Below are 17,370 nucleotides of genomic sequence, written 5' to 3' on the forward strand. Positions count from 1 at the left end.
GACCTCCAATGTAAGGGACATTCTTCCCACTGACCCCCAATGTAAGGGACATTCTTCCCACTGACCCCCAATGTAAGGGACATTCTTCCCACTGACCCCCAATGTAAGGGACATTCTTCCCCCTGACCCCCAATGTAAGGGACATTCTTCCCACTGACCCCCAATGTAAGGGACATTCTTCACACTGACCCCCAATGTAAGGGACATTCTTCCCACTGACCCCCAATGTAAGGGACATTCTTCCCACTGACCCCCAATGTAAGGGACATTCTTCCCACAGACCCCCAATGTAAGGGACATTCTTCCCACTGACCCCCAATGTAAGGGACGTTCTTCCCACTGACCCCCAATGTAAGGGACGTTCTTCCCTCTGACCCCCAATGTAAGGGACGTTCTTCCCACTGACCCCCAATGTAAGGAACGTTCTTCCCACTGACCACCAATGTAAGGGACATTCTTCCCACTGACCCCCAATGTAAGGGACATTCTTCCCACTGACCCCCCAATGTAAGGGACGTTCATCCCACTGACCCCCAATGTAAGGGACGTTCATCCCACTGACCCCCAATGTAAGGGACGTTCTTCCCACTGACCCCCAATGTAAGGGGCGTTCTTCCCACTGACCCCCAATGTAAGGGACGTTCTTCCCACTGACCCCCAATGTAAGGGACGTTCTTCCCACCGACCCCCAATGTAAGGGACGTTCTTCCCACCGACCCCCAATGTAAGGGACGTTCTTCCCACCGATCCCCAATGTAAGGGACGTTCTTCCCACCGATCCCCAATGAATTGGTTTTGCAATGGTTCCGCTTTGGTATAAAGGTCGGTCTAGGATCTAAAATACGATTCTTATAATATATAAAACATCCAGCGGGTCGGATCACAAATGCCTTTCTGGTAAACTTCACAATAACTCAGAATGTCAATTTTCTGAAAATTGGTTCTATTATCTGTAATCGTTCGTCCTCCTTGTATTTTAGGTGTTTGGTCCCCCCCTCCCCCATCCTCCATTGTTCCGGCAGGCCGGGTTGCTGATTGCTCGGTTAGCTCTACAGAATAGGAACTCGATAAGATAAAGAGTTTCCTTTTCAGAGAAGTCGCAGCGGCTGGTAGTCGGGGCCCGTGCAGGTAGTCGGGGCCCCTGCAGGCAGGCAGGCAGGCAGGCCGCTCTAGGCTGGCTGGGAGGGTCAGGCGGCGGCCATTAATCCCGGCAAAGTTCTGTTTGCATTTTAGCCCTGTGACAGGCCGCTGGATTGTTTGTTTTCCCCCTCTGCTCTGCGCGTCCTCTTCTGCTGTTTGCTTTCCATTCCCAGTCCTGCGTGATGGCGCCGGGCGTTCATATCCGATGGAATCTGAAGTGTTTTTATGGATTCAGTTATGGGTGGACCTGCGATATGAATCGCAGGAACTGAGATGCGCGTCCCAACTCTGCCCGCCCACTAGAAAGTAGCGCCCGGATCCGTGGTCCCGGGATGTTCTGTCTGTTGAGGGGCATCTTCCTGCGGCAGAGGCTCACTCCACCCGCTGCATTCTTTGTGAAGTGAAATAAAAAAAAAAACAGGAAGGTGTTGGGGGGCCCCTGAGGCTCAGTTCACACCTAGCATTTTGTGAGCGTGCGTTTTCACGCATTCATTTCAGTGAGCTGACCTACCTGCAACAAAGTCGCTTGCTCTCCCTTTTGTGGGTTTGCGCATTTTTTTAACCTCACGTTTTTGACCCGTTTGCCACATTTTGATGTGCGCAAAAATGCACCTGCTTGCCGCGTTTGGGGGGGGGGGGGGGGGAGCATTAACAATGAATAGCACCACAAGGTCGACAGAGCATGCAAAAAACGCTGTAGGACAAAGAGTGTTCGCCAACACCTGTGAATTCCAGGAGCAGTGACATTGCCCATAGGCTCCCATGTCTTAGCTGTTGTCGGTACTCCCTTGTCTCCCCTGCAGCTGCCACGACTAGGAGGGTGGTGGGGGGGGGGGGCATTAAGAATGAATAGCACCACAATGGTGACAGTGCGTGCAAAAAACGCCATAGGAGAAAGGGTGTTCGCCAACACCTGTAAATTCCAGGAGCAGTGACGTTACCTATAGGCTCCCATGTCTCAGCTGTTGTTGGTGCTCCCTTTTCTCCCCTGCAGCTGCCACGATTGGGGGGGCCATTAAGAATGAATAGTACCACAAGGGTGACACTGCGTAGGAGAAGAGTGTTCGCCAACATCTGTGAATTCTGGGAGCAGTGACATTACCCATAGGTTCCCATGTCTCAGCTGTTGTTGGTGCTCCCTTTTCTCCCCTGCAGCTGCCACGATTGGGGGGGCCATTAAGAATGAATAGTACCACAAGGGTGACAGTGCGTGCAAAAAAAATCCCGTAGGAGATAGGGTGTTCACCAACACCTGTGAATTCCAGGAGTGGCGACATTACCCATAGGCTCCCATATCTTAGCTGTTGTCGGTACTCCCTTGTCTCCCCTGCAGCTGCCACGAGTGCGAGGGTGGGGGGGCATTAAGAATGAATAGCATCACAAGGGTGACAGAGCGTGCAAAAAAACGCCGTAGGAGAAAGGGTGTTTGCTAACACAGGTGAATTCCGGGAGCAGTGTCATTACCCATAGGCTCCCATGTCTCAGCTGTTGTCAGTGCTCCCTTTTCTCCCCTGCAGCTGCCACAATTGGGGAGGGGGCATTAACAATGAATGGCACCACAAGGGTGACAATGCATGCACAAAATACAGTAGGGGAGAATAGAGGGTGTTCGCTAATGCCTGGGAATTCCAGGAGTGGTGGTGTCACCCATAGGCTCCCATGTCTCAGCTGTTGTCGGCGCTCCCTTCTCTCCCCTGCAACTGCTGCATTTGGGGTGCCATTAACAATGAATGGCACCACAAGGGTGACAATGAATGCAAAAACACAGCAGTGGAGAGGAGAGAGTGTTCACTATCGCCTGGGAATTGCATGAGTGGTGGTGTCACTCATAGGTTCCCATGTCCCAGTTGTTGGTGCTCCCTTCTCTCCCCTGCAACTGCCGCATTTGGGGTGCCATTAACAATGAATAGCACCACAAGAGTTCCAAAACACCGTATGGGAGAGGAACTAGTATTCTCTAATGCCTGGGAATTCCAGGAGCTTTGATGTCACCCATAGGTTCCCATGCTCCATCCTCTCCCCTGCAGCTGCCGCGTTTGCACCGCAAGGGTGCCAATGCGTGCAAAAACACTGCAGGGGAGAGGAGAGATCGGTGTAATCGGATACTGTTCCAAGTGAAAAGTAGCTTTTGTAGGCATCTGGAAAAACCAGAAATGATGAAATGCTCGTCGCTTTCAGTTTTTCAGACCATAGAGATGACCATAGAGATGATCTGGGCCATTTCAGTCACTGAGCTGCTCTATGGTCAGCCAGCAGAACCTGGTTCCCCTGTGGAAGGGGAGAGCCCAAGAAGCCGGGGGGGGGGGGGGAGACGTCCCCTCACGCTGCTTGTAAAAGCAATGCAGCGGCTAATTAGTTGGTTGGATTGCTGTTACAAGAAAGCCCACCGCTGCCTGAGGAAACCAATGCCACCAGGGGTGGACTGACCATTTGGAAAATTGGGCACTGCCCGAGGGCCCGGGGTCTGTAGGGAGCCCCATGAGATGCCCCTGGTACCTTTTTCATAGGCTTTTTTGAGTTTGGACAAGGACACAGGGGCCCCATGATCCCCTATTGCCCAGGGGCCCCATGAGTTGTCAGTCTGCCCCTGAATACCACTCAACTACGATACTACGACTTTGGATATAGCCACTCACAGTCGGGCAACGTCTGGGGTTGACTTTTAAGAAACCAACCTTTACCAGCCCATGGAGTCCAGTCGTGTCCTCCCTGTAGTTGCTCCAGTTCTCTAGTGCCACCATCTTGGATTTGGAAGCTGGTTGTGATCTCCTGATGTCTCACAGGCGGCTCCCCTCGGCATATGCATGAGGCATGGCGGCACATTTGGACTGGTCCTGCACCCTCCCAGGACGTGTGATGTAGATTGGCCCATTCATATCCGTGTGCTGGCCTATGTGCTAGAAATGGGAAAACATCCCCGATCCTTTTTCCAAAATCGCTGTTCGTCAAAAAGCTTCGCCCAGGTTCTCACCGGTAACAGAAGTCTATGGAAGTCGCAATGAAATCAGCAAAAAGTAGTCCTAATCTTTGTGACACGAGACTAAAATAATGGATGGTGTACAGCGGCGGTCTCCAAACTGCAGCCTGGGGGCTGGATGTGGCACTTTGCTCGCTTTTATCCGGCCCTTGGGGCAATATTTCATCCACTGACAACAAAGGGACATGATTCTTCCCAATGACACCAATGAGGGGGCACAATTCTTCACAGTGCCACCAGTGTTGGGGCATGATTCTTCTCACCCAACGACACCAGTGATGGAAAACGGTTCCTCCCAATGACACCGGTGATGTGGCACCATTCTTCCCAGTGACACCAGTGTTGGAGCATGATTATTCCCACCCAATTTCGCCAATGATGGGACACAGTTCCTACCAATGACACCAGTGTTGGGGCATGATTCTTCCCACCCAATGACACCAATTATGGAGCATAGTTCCTCCCAGTGACACCAGTGATGGGGCACCATTCTTCCCAATGACACCAGTGATGGGGCACCATTCTTCCCAATGACACCAGTGATGGGGCATGATTCTTCCCACCCAATGACGCCAACTGTGGGGCACAGTTCCTCCCAATGACACTAGTGATGGGGTACCATTCTTCCCAGTGACACCAGTATTGGAGCATTGTTCTTCCCACCCAATGATGCCAACGACGGGGCACAGTTCCTCCCAATGACACTAGTGATGGGGTACCATTCTTCCCAGTGACACCAGTGTTGGAGCATTGTTCTTCCCACCCAATGACACCAACGACGGGGCACAGTTCCTCTCAACGACACCGAAGATGTCAGGGTATTGTTTACTCCCACTGACGCCAGGACATTTTCTGCTTCCAATGGCCACAGTCTGGCCCCCCCGAAGCCTGATGGACAGTGCACTGGCCTCTTGTTAAGTTCGGTGTCCCAATGACACCAATGAGGGGGCACAATTCTTCACAGTGCCACCAGTGTTGGGGCATGATTCTTCTCACCCAACGATACCAGTGATGGAGAACGGTTCCTCCCAATGACACTGGTGATGTGGCACCATTCTTCCCAGTGACACCAGTGTTGGGGCATGATTATTCCCACCCAAATTTCGCCAATGATGGGACACAGTTCCTACCAATGACACCAGTGTTGGGGCATGATTCTTCCCACCCTATGACACCAATTATGGAGCATAGTTCCTCCCAGTGATGGGGCACCATTCTTCCCAATGACACCAGTGATGGGGCATGATTCTTCCCACCCAATGACGCCAACTGTGGGGCACAGTTCCTCCCAATGACACTAGTGATGGGGTACCATTCTTCCCAGTGACACCAGTGTTGGAGCATTGTTCTTCCCACCCAATGATGCCAACTGTGGGGCGCAGTTCCTCCCAATGACACTAGTGATGGGGTACCATGCTTCCCAGTGACACCAGTGTTGGGGCATTGTTCTTTCCAGCCAATGACCCCCAACGACGTGGCACAGCTCCTCTCAACGACACCGAAGATGTCAGGGTATTGTTTACTCCCACTAACGTCAGGATGGTTTCTGCTTCATATGGCCACAGTCCGGCCCCCCTGAAGTCTCAAGGACAGTAAACTGGCCCCTTGTTATGAAAGTTTGGAGACCCCGGGTGTACAGCAAACTTTAGTTTTACCCCAGCTGTACCGTTTTTGGATATTTCCTTATTTTTGTATCCGTAATAATGTATCAGTATTGGGGTGATGTATCTGAAAATGTTAGAATGTTACCTTTTTTGTGTTGGGGCATGATTCTTCCCACCCAATGGCACAAATGATGGGGCACCATTCTTCCCAGTGACACCAGTATTGGAGCATTGTTCCTCCCACCCAATGATGTCAACGACGGGGCACAGTTCCTCCCAATGACACTAGTGATGGGGTACCATGCTTCCCAGTGACACCAGTATTGGAGCATTGTTCTTCCCACCCAATGATGCCAATGACGGGGCACAGTTCCTCCCAATGACACTAGTGATGGGGTACCATGCTTCCCAGTGACACCAGTGTTGGAGCATTGTTCTTCCCACCCAATGATGCCAACAACGGGACACAGTTCCTCTCAACGACACTAGTGATGGGGTACCATTCTTCCCAGTGACACCAGTGATGGGGCATGATTCTTCCCACCCAATGACGCCAACTTTGGGGCACAGTTCCTCCCAATGACACCAATGATGGGGCACCATTCTTCCCAGTGACACCAGTGTTGGAGCATTGTTCTTCCCACCCAATGATGCCAATGACGGGGCACAGTTCCTCCCAATGACACTAGTGATGGGGTACCATTCTTCCCAGTGACACCAGTATTGGAGCATTGTTCTTCCCACCCAATGATGCCAATGATGGGGCACAGTTCCTCCCTATGACTCTAGTGATGGGGTGCCATTCTTCCCAGTGACACCAGTATTGGAGCATTGTTCCTCCCACCCAATGATGTCAACGACGGGGCACAGTTCCTCCCAATGACACTAGTGATGGGGTACCATTCTTCCCAGTGACACCAGTGATGGGGCATGATTCTTCCCACCCAATGACGCCAACTTTGGGCCACAGTTCCTCCCAATGACACCAATGATGGGGCACCATTCTTCCCAGTGACACCAGTGTTGGAGCATTGTTCTTCCCACCCAATGATGCCAATGACGGGGCACAGTTCCTCCCAATGACACTAGTGATGGGGTACCATGCTTCCAAGTGACACCAGTGTTGGAGCATTGTTCTTCCCACCCAATGATGCCAACAACGGGACACAGTTCCTCTCAACGACACTAGTGATGGGGTACCATTCTTCCCAGTGACACCAGTGATGGGGCATGATTCTTCCCACCCAATGACGCCAACTTTGGGGCACAGTTCCTCCCAATGACACCAATGATGGGGCACCATTCTTCCCAGTGACACCAGTGTTGGAGCATTGTTCTTCCCACCCAATGATGCCAATGATGGGGCACAGTTCCTCCCTATGACTCTAGTGATGGGGTGCCATTCTTCCCAGTGACACCAGTGTTGGAGCATTGTTCTTCCCATCCAATGATGCCAATGATGGGGCATAGTTCCTCCCTATGACTCTAGTGATGGGGCACCATTCTTCCCAGTGACACCAGTAATGGAGCATTGTTCTTCCCACCCAATGACGCCAACGACGAAGCACAGTTCCTCCCAACGACACCGAAGATGTCAGGGTATTGTTTACTCCCACTGACGCCAGGACACTTTCTGCTTCCAATGGCCACAGTCTGGCCCCCCCGAAGCCTGCTGGACAGTACACTGGCCCCTTGTTAAGTCCGGAGCCCCCTGGTGTTGGTTTCACCCCAGCTGTACAGTTTTCAGATATTTTATGTTTGTATCTGTAATAATGTATCAGTATTGGGTGATGTATCTGAAAATGTTACAATGTTCCTTTTCGTAGCGATCCTTTAATCTGTGACTTGGTAAGCAGACTGTCCCGAGTCCCCCTCCTCCTCCCCGCCGGCCATGTCATTCACACAGGTGGAATGCGAGTCGCATGGGGCCCCAGGAGCTCCCGATCGCCCGGCGGGGCTCCTTCGTGTAGGTACATGCCTGGAATGGGGGGGGGGGGGGGAGCTGAGAATGTTCTGATATAAATAACCTCCATTGCTGCTGACACTTTAATGATGTGTTATTACCGCCCCGCCATCCAGAGTATGAGGAATCCGTACGTAGAAAGTACTCGTCCTGTGTTCATGTATGTCCTATGTGTACGTCCTGTGTTCATGTATGTCCTATGTGTACGTCCTGTGTTCATGTATGTCCTATGTGTACGTCCTGTGTTCATGTATGTCCTATGTGTACGTCCTGTGTTCATGTATGTCCTATGTGTACGTCCTGTGTTCATGTATGTCCTATGTGTACGTCCTGTGTTCATGTATGTCCTATGTGTACGTCCTGTGTTCATGTATGTCGATGTTCCTTCATAAGAGACCAGAAATTCCAGGAGAATCCCCCCCACTGCGTTCCATCACAAGTCTCTCTGCCATCCACGCATTTCTGTCCAATCGCACAATCCTCTAAATGTCTCCAAACGTTTCCTGAAGAAGTCGATATTATATCTGGGGGAACGCATTGGGAAGCGAAATCATCCCCCTGCAAATGTGCGATGGAAATGTGACACTGATCATGTATCATTGGGGGGCAGATGGGGTACCCCCGCCTTCCCGCCCCAGAGGAACCCTACAAATGGAGTTATTTACTACAGGCAGTTATATGGCGCCCTCGATTTATGCATCGAGATATATATATATAGATAGATAGATACACTATGTTGCCCAAAGTATTGTCCCCGCCCTCCCTATCATGTGATTCAGGTGCTCCAATCCCCTCCCTATCATGTGATTCAGGTGCTCCAATCCCCTCCCTATCATGTGATTCAGGTGCTCCAATCCCCTCCATATCGTGTGATTCAGGTATTCCAATCCCCTCCATATCATGTGATTCAGTTGCTCCAATCCCCTCCCTATCATGTGATTCAGTTGCTCCAATCCCCTCCCTATCATGTGATTCAGTTGCTCCAATCCCCTCCCTATCATGTGATTCTGGTGCTCCAATCCCCTCCCTATCATGTGATTCTCGTGCTCCAATCCCCTCCCTATCATGTGATTCAGGTGCTCCAATCCCCTCCCTATCATGTGATTCAGGTGCTCCAATCCCCTCCCTATCGTGTGATTCAGGTGCTCCAATCCCCTCCATATCGTGTGATTCAGGTATTCCAATCCCCTCCATATCTTGTGATTCAGGTGTTCCAATCCCCTCCATGGACACAGGTGTATACAATCAAGCCCCTAGGCATGCAGACGGCTTCTACAAACATTGGTGAAAGAATGGGTCGCTCTCAGGAGCTCAGTGACTCCAAGCGTGGTCCCGTGATAGGTGGCCACCTGGGCAATAAGTCCATCCGTGACATTTCCTGGCTACTAAATATTTCACGCTCAACTGTTAGTGGGATTATAACAAAGTGGAAGCCACTGGGAACAACAGCCACTCAGCCACTAAGTGGTAGGCCACGTCACATGACAGGGCGGGGTCAGCGCATGCTGAAACGCACAGTGCGCAGAAGTCGCCAACTGTCTGCAGAGTCAATAGCTAAAGACCTCCAAACTTGGTGTGGCCTTCAGATGAGCCCAACAACAGTGCGTAGAGAGCTTCATGGAATGGGTTTCCATGGCCGAGCAGCTGCATCCAAGCCTTCCATCACCAAGTGCAATGCAAAGCGTCGGATACCGTGGTGTAAAGCACGCCGCCACTGGACTCTAGAGCAGAGGAGACGTGTTCTCTGGAGGGACCAATCACACTTCTCTGTCTGGCAATCCGATGGATGTGTCTGGGTTTGGTGGTTGCCAGGAGAACGGTTCTCTCTCTCTCTCTCTGTATGTATATATATATATAATTACATTCACATCAGTCCCTGACCCTCAAGGGGCGTACAATCTAAGGTCCCTAGCTCACATTCATACATACACATACTAGGGCCAATGTAGACAGGAGCCAGTTAACTTACCAGCATGTCTTTGGAGAGTGGGAGGAAACCAGAGTACCGGGATGAAACCCACGCAGGCACAGAGAGAACATGCAAACTCCAGGCAGGTGGTGCTGTGGTTGGGATTCGAACCAAAGACCCGAGTACTGCCGGGCGGAAGTGCTAACCACTTAGGCATTGCGCTGCCCCAGAAATAATTTTGAAGTTTCGGGTGACCCCTTCTGAAACCAATTCATTGGTGTCAGTTGGAGAAATGCCCTCCCCTTTTCAGTGGTGGTCCGATTCCCACCCTTAGATCTTTTGTGTTATGCGACTGGCATTGGCCTGGAACTGAGGAGGCACCCTCAAATGGGAGGTCAATGAGCAGCGGCTCAAGGAATCCCTCGCAACCTCTGGGGGAACCCTGGTTTCGAACGGCTGCTGTATACTATTTAGGAGCTGACCAGGAGTTTCTTGGGCTTCCAGATTCCAATAAGTCATCCCCCCCCCCCCCCCATAACCCCCACAACCACCAGGCCAGGGTTGTGAGGAAGAGGTCCTTGTCATCATCAACATGAACACCCTCCAGACTTTAATTCTTTTCCTGTTTTCCTTATCCTGGGGCAGCTGCTGGGGGTTATTATCTCCATTGCTCCAGGATAGGAGTCTGGGGCAGCTGCTGGGGGTTATTATCTCCATTGCCCCAGGATAGGAGTCTGGGGCAGCTGCTGGGGGTTATTATCTCCATTGCTCCAGGATAGGAGTCTGGGGCAACTGCTGGGGTTTTTTTTCCTCATTGCCCCAGGATAGGAGTCTGGGGCAACTGCTGGGGTTTTTTTTCCTCATTGCCCCAGGATAGGAGTCTGGGGCATCTGCTGGGGGTTATCTCTGTTGCCCTGGATAGGAGTCTGGGGCAGCTGTCGGGGGTTATTATCTCCGTTTCCCCGGGGTAGGATTCTGGGGCAGCTGCTGGGGGTTATTATCTCCATTGCCTAGGATAGGAGTCTAGGGCAGCTGCTGGGGGTTATTATCTCCATTGCCTAGGATAGGAGTCTAGGGCAGCTGCTGGGGGTTATTTTCCTCATTGCCCCAGGATAGGAGTCTGGGGCAGCTGCTGGGGGTTATCTCCATTGCCCCAGGATAGGAGTCTGGGGCAGCTGCTGGGGGTTATCTCCATTGCCCCAGGATAGGAGTCTGGGGCAGCTGCTGGGGGTTATTATCTCCATTGCCTAGGATAGGAGTCTAGGGCAGCTGCTGGGGGTTATTATCTCCATTGCCTAGGATAGGAGTCTAGGGCAGCTGCTGGGGGTTATTTTCCTCATTGCCCCAGGATAGGAGTCTGGGGCAGCTGCTGGGGGTTATCTCCATTGCCCCAGGATAGGAGTCTGGGGCAGCTGCTGGGGGTTATCTCCATTGCCCCAGGATAGGAGTCTGGGGCAGCTGCTGGGGGTTATCTCCATTGCCCCAGGATAGGAGTCTGGGGCAGCTGCTGGGGGTTATCTCCATTGCCCCAGGATAGGAGTCTGGGGCAGCTGCTGGGGGTTATTATCTCCATTGCCTAGGATAGGAGTCTAGGGCAGCTGCTGGGGGTTATTATCTCCATTGCCTAGGATAGGAGTCTGGGGCAGCTGCTGGGGGTTATCTCCATTGCTCTGGGGCAGCTGGTGGGGGTAATTTTGCTTATTTCCCAGGGATAGGAGTCTGGGGCATCTGCTGGGGGTTATCTCTGTTGCCCGGGATAGGAGTCTGAGGCAGCTGTCGGGGGTTATTATCTCCGTTTTGTCCTGAATAAGAGTCTAGGGCAGCTTCTAGGGGTTATCTCTGTTGCCCTTGATAGGAGTCTGGGGAACCCGGTGGGGGTTATCTCCGTTGCCTAGGATAGGAGTCTGGGGAAGCCGGTGGGGGTTATCTCCGTTGCCCAGGTGAGGAGTCTGGGGAAGCCGGTGGGGGTTATCTCCTTTTGCCCTAGGATGAGAACAGGTTTTAAAAATGACATTAGCATGCTGATTGAGGTGGGGGGTGGTAAAATTAAGGAAGACCAAATTATAAGCAGGCTTTAGTATATACCCAGGATGGTGGCTAATGAGCTTTTATAGAATATTTATTTAAATAGATATATATTTTCTTTAATTCATCAACTGCTTTCTGCCCAAATGGCCATAACCGGCTCTTGAAGTGTCTGAGAAATGTCAAGCTTGCTGCTGATTGCAGCCAGATGTGTCGGTAGAATGGCGGCTCGCCTTGTCACAGACATGAATATGAAGCGTTTCTGTCTGACGCCTCTGGCATGAAATGCGAAACGGCAAAAATCACTTCATAGCGGACAGTTCCGCTGCTCTGCCTCCTAGTGCCTTGTGAGGGAGGCGGGGATTCCCTTGGAGTATTTGGAGCTGGGCCAGCACTAATCATCGCTTGGCTGCTTGTGATTCTCTTCCATTTAATAATTGACATATAAAGTATGTGAAGCAGCTTGGCCTCGGGGCTCCTGTTCCCAGGGTGAGCGGCGTGTAGGAGCCGTATCTGTGGGGCGGCCGGGGCTGCGCAGCTGTCAGAGGGAGGAACACCGACAGGTGAGGACATGCTGCAGCTTCCAGCGTGAGTTCTTGGAGCTCCTCGCACCTGAGCACCTCCCCCGCTACAGGCTGAGCATGTAATCCGGGTTCAAGACAGGAATGGCCAAACATGGCCGGAGGAACCAACGCTCTAGTATTCCGAGGGAAGAGAGATCTGCACTGCAGGACACGCAGCTCCCCCCCCGGTATCCATGTCACATGTGAGATCTGCACTGCAGGACACGCAGCCCCCTCCCCGGTATCCATGTCACATGTGAGATCTGCATTGCAGGACACGCAGCCCCCTCCCCGGTATCCATGTCACATGTGAGATCTGCACTGCAGGACACGCAGCCCCCCCCCCCGGTATCCATGTCACATGTGAGATCTGCACTCCAGGACACGCAGCTCCCCCCCCGGTATCCATGTCACATGTGAGATCTGCACTGCAGGACACGCAGCCCCCCCCCCCGGTATCCATGTCACATGTGAGATCTGCACTCCAGGACACGCAGCTCCCTCCCCGGTATCCGTGTCACATGTGAGATCTGCACTGCAGGACACGCAGCCCCCTCCCCGGTATCCATGTCACATGTGAGATCTGCACTCCAAGACACACAGCCCCCTCCCCGGTATCCGTGTCACATGTGAGATCTGCACTCCAGGACACGCAGCCCCCTCCCCGGTATCCGTGTCACATGTGAGATCTGCACTCCAGGACACGCAGCCCCCTCCCCGGTATCAATGTCACATGTGAGATCTGCACTGCAGGACACGCAGCCCCCTCCCCGGTATCCATGTCACCTGTGAGATCTGCACTGCAGGACACGCAGCCCCCTCCCCGGTATCCGTGTCACATGTGAGATCTGCACTGCAGGACACGCAGCCCCCTCCCCGGTATCCGTGTCACATGTGAGATCTGCACTGCAGGACACGCAGCCCCCTCCCCGGTATCCGTGTCACATGTGAGATCTGCACTGCAGGACACGCAGCCCCCTCCCCGGTATCCGTGTCACATGTGAGATCTGCACTGCAGGACACGCAGCCCCCTCCCCGGTATCCGTGTCACATGTGAGATCTGCACTGCAGGACACGCAGCCCCCTCCCCGGTATCCGTGTCACATGTGAGATCTGCACTCCAGGACACGCAGCCCCCTCCCCGGTATCCGTGTCACATGTGAGATCTGCACTGCAGGACACGCAGCTCTCTCCCCGGTATCCGTGTCACATGTGAGATCTGCACTGCAGGACACGCAGCCCCCTCCCCGGTATCCGTGTCACATGTGAGATCTGCACTGCAGGACACGCAGCCCCCTCCCCGGTATCCGTGTCACATGTGAGATCTGCACTGCAGGACACGCAGCCCCCTCCCCGGTATCCGTGTCACATGTGAGATCTGCACTGCAGGACACGCAGCCCCCTCCCCGGTATCCGTGTCACATGTGAGATCTGCACTCCAGGACACGCAGCCCCCTCCCCGGTATCCGTGTCACATGTGAGATCTGCACTGCAGGACACGCAGCTCTCTCCCCGGTATCCGTGTCACATGTGAGATCTGCACTGCAGGACACGCAGCCCCCTCCCCGGTATCCGTGTCACATGTGAGATCTGCACTGCAGGACACGCAGCCCCCTCCCCGGTATCCGTGTCACATGTGAGATCTGCACTCCAGGACTCGCAGCCCCCTCCCCGGTATCCGTGTCACATGTGAGATCTGCACTCCAGGACACGCAGCTCCCTCCCCGGTATCCGTGTCACATGTGAGATCTGCACTGCAGGACACGCAGCCCCCTCCCCGGTATCCGTGTCACATGTGAGATCTGCACTCCAGGACATGCATCTCCCTCCCCGGTATCCATGTCACATGTGAGATCTGCACTCGAGGACACGCAGCCCCCTCCCCGGTATCCGTGTCACATGTGAGATCTGCACTCGAGGACACGCAGCCACAGCTGCTCGGCCATGGAAACCCATTCCATGAAGCTCTCTACGCACTGTTGTTGGGCTCATCTGAAGGCCACACCAAGTTTGGAGGTCTTTAGCTATTGACTCTGCAGACAGTTGGCGACTTCTGCGCACTGTGCGCTTCAGCATGCGCTGACCCCGCCCTGTCATGTGACGTGGCCTACCACTTGGTGGCTGAGTGGCTGTTGTTCCCAGTTGCTTCCACTTTGTTATAATCCCACTAACAGTTGAGCGTGGAATATTTAGTAGCCAGGAAATGTCACGGATGGACTTATTGCCCAGGTGGCCACCTATCACGGGACCACGCTTGGAGTCACTGAGCTCCTGAGAGCGACCCATTCTTTCACCAATGTTTGTAGAAGCCGTCTGCATGCCTAGGGGCTTGATTGTATACACCTGTGTCCATGGAGGGGATTGGAACACCTGAATCACATGATATGGAGGGGATTGGAGCACCTGAATCACATGATATGGAGGGGATTGGAACACCTGAATCACATGATATGGAGGGGATTGGAGCACCTGAATCACATGATTGGGAGGGGATTGGAACACCTGAATCACATGATGTGGAGGGGATTGGAACACCTGAATCACATGATGTGGAGGGGATTGGAACACCTGAATCACATGATGTGGAGGGGATTGGAACACCTGAATCACATGATGTGGAGGGGATTGGAACACCTGAATCACATGATGTGGAGGGGATTGGAACACCTGAATCACATGATGTGGAGGGGATTGGAACACCTGAATCACATGATGTGGAGGGGATTGGAACACCTGAATCACATGATGTGGAGGGGATTGGAACACCTGAATCACATGATGTGGAGGGGATTGGAACACCTGAATCACATGATGTGGAGGGGATTGGAACACCTGAATCACATGATGTGGAGGGGATTGGAACACCTGAATCACATGATGTGGAGGGGATTGGAGCACCTGAATCACATGATGTGGAGGGCGGGGCCAATACTTTTTAATGTAGTGTGTATATACACACACTTTTTTTACTTTTTTTTTTTTTTTGACATCCATCCAGAAATCATGGCCTTGACTTGGCTCATATCCTGTCAGTTTTGTTCCCCGTCAGCCGGTCATAAACCGCTCTGTATGCTGCAGTGTGGCGGACTTCAGCGCTTTGTCGCAGAGCGAGATGAGGGAGGAGAAGTTCAAACATTGGATGTCGCCAAACACATGGAAACAGCAAATGTTCCAAGGGAGTGAGAGAGAGAATAGCTTCTGATATACCAAGACGTCAGTAACGGGGAGATCCCCCCCCCCCCCCCCGGGGTGGGGAGCAGTTCAGTGTGAAACATGAAGGGAAGTCCCATCAGTCTCTGTACCAGAGGAGCTTACACTCTAATGTCCCCTCCCCCACAGTCACATCAGTCTCTGTACCAGAGGAGCTTACACTCTAATGTCCCCTCCCCCGCAGTCACATCAGTCTCTGTACCAGAGGAGCTTACGCTCTAATGTCCCCTCCCCCGCAGTCACATCAGTCTCTGTACCAGAGGAGCTTACGCTCTAATGTCCCCTCCCCCGCAGTCACATCAGTCTCTGTACCAGAGGAGCTTACGCTCTAATGTCCCCTCCCCCGCAGTCACATCAGTCTCTGTACAGAAGAGCTTACGCTCTAATGTCCCCTCCCCCACAGTCCCATCAGTTTGTGTACCAGAGGAGCTTACACTCTAATGTCCCCTCCCCCGCAGTCACACCCTATTATACATGCTCTGACATACACGGTGGCGCAGTACAGGGACCGCAGGGATTTGTTGGGCCCACAATGGGGAGGGTGGTGACCACACCTGGTATGGAGGACACCTCTCCAGGTAAACACGGGATCCAGTTTTCCTGCTCTGCAGACAATGGTCCCAGCGGAGGGACTGTAGGTCCTGTGAGGGATTTCTGAGATGACACAATGCAGGGCTGGACCCGAAATGTGAAAAAAAAAATAAAAAAATAAAAGTTGCGGTTTGTTGTGAGGACCTCGCCTCTCAGGAAGTGCGCAGAGTCGCGTTAACCCTTCAACGTCGTGTAAACCTGACGTTCCAATCCCACGGAACTCCGCCTCCATCGCGCCATTTCAATTGGTCCATCTTTTAAAATCTTCAGCTTTACATAAAGTAATCCCTGGTGATCCTGCCGTGAAGGTCCTTGTCTGGGCACTTCCTGTTATTGGGTGACAACACCCCGTCCCTGTCTCCCAGTTTCACTCCTGTGTTGTCACCCTGTCACACAGGTTTCCGATGGAGGCAGCAAGTGGCCGTTGCAACGCATGTTACGCAGACATGGTCCTCAGTCCCCCAGTCCCTGTGTCGTCTAGGGGCTCCTAGCGCTCCCCCCGCTCCCTGTGTCGTCTAGGGGCTCCTAGCGCTCCCCCGCTCCCTGTGTCGTCTAGGGGCTCCTAGCGCTTCCCCCGCTCCCTGTGTCGTCTAGGGGCTCCTAGCGCTCCCCCCGCTCCCTGTGTCGTTTAGGGACTCCTAGCGCTCCCCCCGCTCCCTGTGTCGTCTAGGGACTCCTAGCACTCCCCCGGTCCCTGTGTCGTCTAGGGACTCCTAGCAATCCCCCCGCTCCCTGTGTCGTCTAGGGACTCCTAGCGCTCCCCCCCGGTCCCTGTGTCGTCTAGGGACTCCCAGCGCTCCCCCGGTCCCTGTGTCGTCTAGGGACTCCTAGCGCTCCCCCCGCTCCCTGTGTCGTCTAGGGGCTCCTAGCGCTCCCCCCGCTCCCTGTGTCGTCTAGGGGCTCCTAGCGCTCCCCCCGGTCCCTGTGTCGTCTAGGGACTCCTAGCGCTCCCCCCGCTCCCTGTGTCGTCTAGGGGCTCCTAGCGCTCCCCCCGCTCCCTGTGTCGTCTAGGGGCTCCTAGCGCTCCCCCCGGTCCCTGTGTCGTCTAGGGGCTCCTAGCGCTCCCCCCGTTCCCTGTGTCGTCTAGGGGCTCCTAGCGCTCCCCCCGTTCCCTGTGTCGTCTAGGGGCTCCTAGCGCTCCCCCCGGTCCCTGTGTCGTCTAGGGGCTCCTAGCGCTCCCCCCGGTCCCTGTGTCGTCTAGGGGCTCCTAGCGCTCCCCCCGGTCCCTGTGTCGTCTAGGGGCTCCTAGCGCTCCCCCCGCTCCCTGTGTCGTCTAGGGGCTCCTAGCGCTCCCCCCGCTCCCTGTGTCGTCTAGGGGCTCCCAGCGCTCCCCCCGCTCCCTGTGTCGTCTAGGGGCTCCTAGCGCTCCCCCCGCTCCCTGTGTCGTC

This window comes from Staurois parvus, unplaced genomic scaffold, assembly GCF_062004578.1.
Source record: "Staurois parvus isolate SC_StPar_1 unplaced genomic scaffold, SC_StPar_1.0 ptg003597l, whole genome shotgun sequence".
Lineage (NCBI taxonomy): Eukaryota > Metazoa > Chordata > Amphibia > Anura > Ranidae > Staurois > Staurois parvus.